Consider the following 6,097-nt stretch of genomic DNA (forward strand, 5'->3'; position numbering starts at 1 on the left):
GGCCATTGCGGCTCGCCTTTAGGTGTGCTCCTCGGGATAGCATCATTTAAAGAACGAGGGTCAGCACAACGTAAAAAAAAATCCGGAAAAAAAACCGGAGGAGCCTTTCGAAGATGAGGCCATTAAGGCTTGTGTTTAGGTGTCCTCCTCGAAATAGCGTCATTTAAAGAACGAGGGTCAGCACAACTTAAAAAAAAACAAAAAAACCGGAGGCGCCTGTAGAAGATGAGGCCATTACGGCTCGCCTTTAGGTGTCCTCCTCGGGATAGCATCATTTAAAGAACGAGGGTCAATACAACGTAAAAAAAATTTGAAAAAAAAAACCTGAGGAGCCTGTCGAAGATGAGGCCAATAAGGCTTGCCTTGAGGTGTCCTCCTCGGGTTAGCGTCATTTAAAGAACGAGGGTCAGCACAACGTATAAAAAAAACCGAAAAAAAAACAAGATGTCAGATGTCAAAGATGAGGCCATTACGGATCGCCTTTAGGTGTCTTCCTCGGGGTAGCGTCATTTAAAGAACGAGGGTCAGCAATAAAAAAAGGATGTAATTTTGGTGGAACACCAAACTTAGAATCCTTCGTTCTCCCTTAAAGAACGAGGGTCATTTAAAGAACGAGGGTCTGCACAACGTAAAAAAAAAAAAACCGGAAGAGCCTGCAGAAGATGAGCCCATTACGGCTCGCGTTTAGGTCTCCTCCTCGAGATAGCGTCATTTAAAGAACGAGGGTCAGCACAACATAAAAAAAAGAAAAAATAAAACCTGAGGAGTCTGTCGAAGATGAGGCCATTACGACTCGCCTTTAGGTGTCCTCCTCGGAATAGCATCATTTAAAGAACGAAGGTCAGCACAACGTAAAAAAATATCCGAAAAAAAAAACCGGAGGAGCCTGCCGAAGATGAGGCAATTACGGCTCGCCTTAAGGTGACCTCCTCAGGATAGCGTCATTTAAAGAGCGAGGGTCAGCACAACGTAAAAAAAAAAAAAAAACCGGAGGAGCCTGCCGAAGATGAGGCAATTACGGCTCGCCTTAAGGGGACCTCCTCAGGATAGCGTCATTTAAAGAACGAGGGGCAGCATAACGTAAAAAAAAAAAGGAAGAAAAAAACCAAAGGAGCCTGTCGAAGATGAGGCCATTACGGCTTGCGTTGAGGTGTCCTCCTCGGTTAGCATCATTGAAAGAACGAGGGTCAGCACAACGTATAAAAAAAACCGGAAAAAAAAAACCCGGGGGAACCTGTCAAAGATGAGGCCATTACGGCTCGCCTTTAGGTGTCTTCCTCGGGGTAGCGTCATTTAAAGAACGAGGGTCAGCAGAACGTAATAAAAAAAAGGAAGAAAAAAACTTGGAAAAAGAAAAAACAGAGGAGCCTGCCGAAGATGAGGCAATTACGGCTCGCCTTAAGGTGACCTCCTCAAGATAGCGTCATTTAAAGAGCGAGGGTCAGTACAACGTAAAAAAAAAAAACCGGAGGAGCCTGCCAAAGATGAGCCCATTACGGCTCGCCTTTAGGTCTCCTTCTCGAGATAGCGTTATTTAAAGAACGAGGGTCAGCACAACATAAAAAAAAAGAAAAAATAAAACCTGAGGAGTCTGTCGAAGATGAGGCCAATACGACTCGCCTTTAGGTGTCCTCCTCGGAATAGCATCATTTAAAGAACGAGGGTCATCACAACGTAAAAAAAATCCGAAAAAAATAACCGGAGGAGCCTTTCGAAGATGAGGCCATTACGGCTCGCCTTTAGGTGTCCTCCTCGGGATAGCATCATTTAAAGAACGAGGGTCAGCGCAACGTAAAAAAAATCTGGAAAAAAAAACCGGAGGAGCTTGTCGAAGATGACGCCATTACAGCTTGCGTTTAGGTGTCCTCGTCGGGATAGCGTCATTTAAAGAACGAGGGTCAGCACAACGTAAAAAAAAACCCGGAAAAAAAACCCGGGGGAACCTGTCAAAGATGAGGCCATTACGGCTCGCCTTTAGGTATCTTCCTCGGGATAGCGTCATTTAAAGAACGAGGGTCAGCACAACGTAATAAAAAAAGGGAAGAAAAAAACTTGAAAAAAGAAGAAACGGAGGAGCCTGCCGAAGATGAGGGAATTCCGGCTCGCCTTAAGGTGACCTCTTCAAGATAGCGTCATTTAAAGAGCGAGGGTCAGCACAACGTAAAAAAAAACTAAAACAAATAAACCAGAGGAGCCTGCCGAAGATGAGGGAATTCCGGCTCGCCTTAAGGTGACCTCTTCAAGATAGCGTCATTTAAAGAGCGAGGGTCAGCACAACGTAAAAAAAAACTAAAACAAATAAACCAGAGGAGCCTGCCGAAGATGAGGGAATTCCGGCTCGCCTTAAGGTGACCTCTTCAAGATAGCGTCATTTAAAGAGCGAGGGTCAGCACAACGTAAAAAAAAACTAAAACAAATAAACCAGAGGAGCCTGCCGAAGATGAGGGAATTCCGGCTCGCCTTAAGGTGACCTCTTCAAGATAGCGTCATTTAAAGAGCGAGGGTCAGCACAACGTAAAAAAAAACTAAAACAAATAAACCAGAGGAGCCTGCCGAAGATGAGGGAATTCCGGCTCGCCTTAAGGTGACCTCTTCAAGATAGCGTCATTTAAAGAGCGAGGGTCAGCACAACGTAAAAAAAAACTAAAACAAATAAACCAGAGGAGCCTGCCGAAGATGAGGGAATTCCGGCTCGCCTTAAGGTGACCTCTTCAAGATAGCGTCATTTAAAGAGCGAGGGTCAGCACAACGTAAAAAAAAACTAAAACAAATAAACCAGAGGAGCCTGCCGAAGATGAGGGAATTCCGGCTCGCCTTAAGGTGACCTCTTCAAGATAGCGTCATTTAAAGAGCGAGGGTCAGCACAACGTAAAAAAAAACTAAAACAAATAAACCAGAGGAGCCTGCCGAAGATGAGGGAATTCCGGCTCGCCTTAAGGTGACCTCTTCAAGATAGCGTCATTTAAAGAGCGAGGGTCAGCACAACGTAAAAAAAAACTAAAACAAATAAACCAGAGGAGCCTGCCGAAGATGAGGGAATTCCGGCTCGCCTTAAGGTGACCTCTTCAAGATAGCGTCATTTAAAGAGCGAGGGTCAGCACAACGTAAAAAAAAACTAAAACAAATAAACCAGAGGAGCCTGCCGAAGATGAGGGAATTCCGGCTCGCCTTAAGGTGACCTCTTCAAGATAGCGTCATTTAAAGAGCGAGGGTCAGCACAACGTAAAAAAAAACTAAAACAAATAAACCAGAGGAGCCTGCCGAAGATGAGGGAATTCCGGCTCGCCTTAAGGTGACCTCTTCAAGATAGCGTCATTTAAAGAGCGAGGGTCAGCACAACGTAAAAAAAAACTAAAACAAATAAACCAGAGGAGCCTGCCGAAGATGAGGGAATTCCGGCTCGCCTTAAGGTGACCTCTTCAAGATAGCGTCATTTAAAGAGCGAGGGTCAGCACAACGTAAAAAAAAACTAAAACAAATAAACCAGAGGAGCCTGCCGAAGATGAGGGAATTCCGGCTCGCCTTAAGGTGACCTCTTCAAGATAGCGTCATTTAAAGAGCGAGGGTCAGCACAACGTAAAAAAAAACTAAAACAAATAAACCAGAGGAGCCTGCCGAAGATGAGGGAATTCCGGCTCGCCTTAAGGTGACCTCTTCAAGATAGCGTCATTTAAAGAGCGAGGGTCAGCACAACGTAAAAAAAAACTAAAACAAATAAACCAGAGGAGCCTGCCGAAGATGAGGGAATTCCGGCTCGCCTTAAGGTGACCTCTTCAAGATAGCGTCATTTAAAGAGCGAGGGTCAGCACAACGTAAAAAAAAACTAAAACAAATAAACCAGAGGAGCCTGCCGAAGATGAGGGAATTCCGGCTCGCCTTAAGGTGACCTCTTCAAGATAGCGTCATTTAAAGAGCGAGGGTCAGCACAACGTAAAAAAAAACTAAAACAAATAAACCAGAGGAGCCTGCCGAAGATGAGGGAATTCCGGCTCGCCTTAAGGTGACCTCTTCAAGATAGCGTCATTTAAAGAGCGAGGGTCAGCACAACGTAAAAAAAAACTAAAACAAATAAACCAGAGGAGCCTGCCGAAGATGAGGGAATTCCGGCTCGCCTTAAGGTGACCTCTTCAAGATAGCGTCATTTAAAGAGCGAGGGTCAGCACAACGTAAAAAAAAACTAAAACAAATAAACCAGAGGAGCCTGCCGAAGATGAGGGAATTCCGGCTCGCCTTAAGGTGACCTCTTCAAGATAGCGTCATTTAAAGAGCGAGGGTCAGCACAACGTAAAAAAAAACTAAAACAAATAAACCAGAGGAGCCTGCCGAAGATGAGGGAATTCCGGCTCGCCTTAAGGTGACCTCTTCAAGATAGCGTCATTTAAAGAGCGAGGGTCAGCACAACGTAAAAAAAAACTAAAACAAATAAACCAGAGGAGCCTGCCGAAGATGAGGGAATTCCGGCTCGCCTTAAGGTGACCTCTTCAAGATAGCGTCATTTAAAGAGCGAGGGTCAGCACAACGTAAAAAAAAACTAAAACAAATAAACCAGAGGAGCCTGCCGAAGATGAGGGAATTCCGGCTCGCCTTAAGGTGACCTCTTCAAGATAGCGTCATTTAAAGAGCGAGGGTCAGCACAACGTAAAAAAAAACTAAAACAAATAAACCAGAGGAGCCTGCCGAAGATGAGGGAATTCCGGCTCGCCTTAAGGTGACCTCTTCAAGATAGCGTCATTTAAAGAGCGAGGGTCAGCACAACGTAAAAAAAAACTAAAACAAATAAACCAGAGGAGCCTGCCGAAGATGAGGGAATTCCGGCTCGCCTTAAGGTGACCTCTTCAAGATAGCGTCATTTAAAGAGCGAGGGTCAGCACAACGTAAAAAAAAACTAAAACAAATAAACCAGAGGAGCCTGCCGAAGATGAGGGAATTCCGGCTCGCCTTAAGGTGACCTCTTCAAGATAGCGTCATTTAAAGAGCGAGGGTCAGCACAACGTAAAAAAAAACTAAAACAAATAAACCAGAGGAGCCTGCCGAAGATGAGGGAATTCCGGCTCGCCTTAAGGTGACCTCTTCAAGATAGCGTCATTTAAAGAGCGAGGGTCAGCACAACGTAAAAAAAAACTAAAACAAATAAACCAGAGGAGCCTGCCGAAGATGAGGGAATTCCGGCTCGCCTTAAGGTGACCTCTTCAAGATAGCGTCATTTAAAGAGCGAGGGTCAGCACAACGTAAAAAAAAACTAAAACAAATAAACCAGAGGAGCCTGCCGAAGATGAGGCCATTACGGCTCTCCTTTATGTGTCCTCCATGGGATAGCGTCATTTAAATACTCCTTCTCGAGATAGCGTTATTTAAAGAACGAGGGTCAGCACAACGTAAAAAAAAAAAAACCGGAGGAGCCTGCCGAAGATGAGGCCATTACGGCTCGCGTTTAGGTCTCCTCTTTGAGATAGCTGATAGTGTGGAGAATGATCCAACACAAAACTCCCCGGCAAGTGTACCGGGTCGCATCAAGTAATAATAACTCACATGAGTGAGGTCGATCCCACAGGGATTGAAGGATTGAGCAATTTTTGTTTAGTGGTTGATTTAGTCAAGCGAATCAAGATTTGGTTGAGTGATTTGAGTGATTTGTAATTGACAGAAACTAAATTGCTTGAAATGTAAAGGGAGAGGGGTAAATTGCAGTAAATGAAAGAGCAGGAAAGTAAATGTGCTGAATCTTAAAGAACAAGTAAAATAAATTGCAGAAACTTAGATTGCAAGAAATGTAAAGGACTGAATCTTAAAGTGCAAGAAATGTAAATTGTTTGAATTGTAAAAGGGATTGGGAGTTGGAATTGCAGAAATTAAACAAGCAGAATTAAATTGCATCAAACAGCAAAGTAAAAGATGAATTAAATTGGAATGGATCTCAAACAGAAGAGTAAAAGTGCTTTGAGAATTATAAAGACAGAAAGGCAGTGCTTAATTTGCAGCAAAGTAAAAGTGGTTGAAGATCTCAGGGTGGAAGAGACTAGATAACAAGTCTAGATCTCAAATCCTTCCTTGATCCAACAAGAACAATTGCAAAAGAAGTGAAGAAGAGTAAATTGCA

This window comes from Arachis ipaensis, chromosome B06, assembly GCF_000816755.2.
Source record: "Arachis ipaensis cultivar K30076 chromosome B06, Araip1.1, whole genome shotgun sequence".
Classification (NCBI taxonomy): Eukaryota; Viridiplantae; Streptophyta; class Magnoliopsida; order Fabales; family Fabaceae; genus Arachis; species Arachis ipaensis.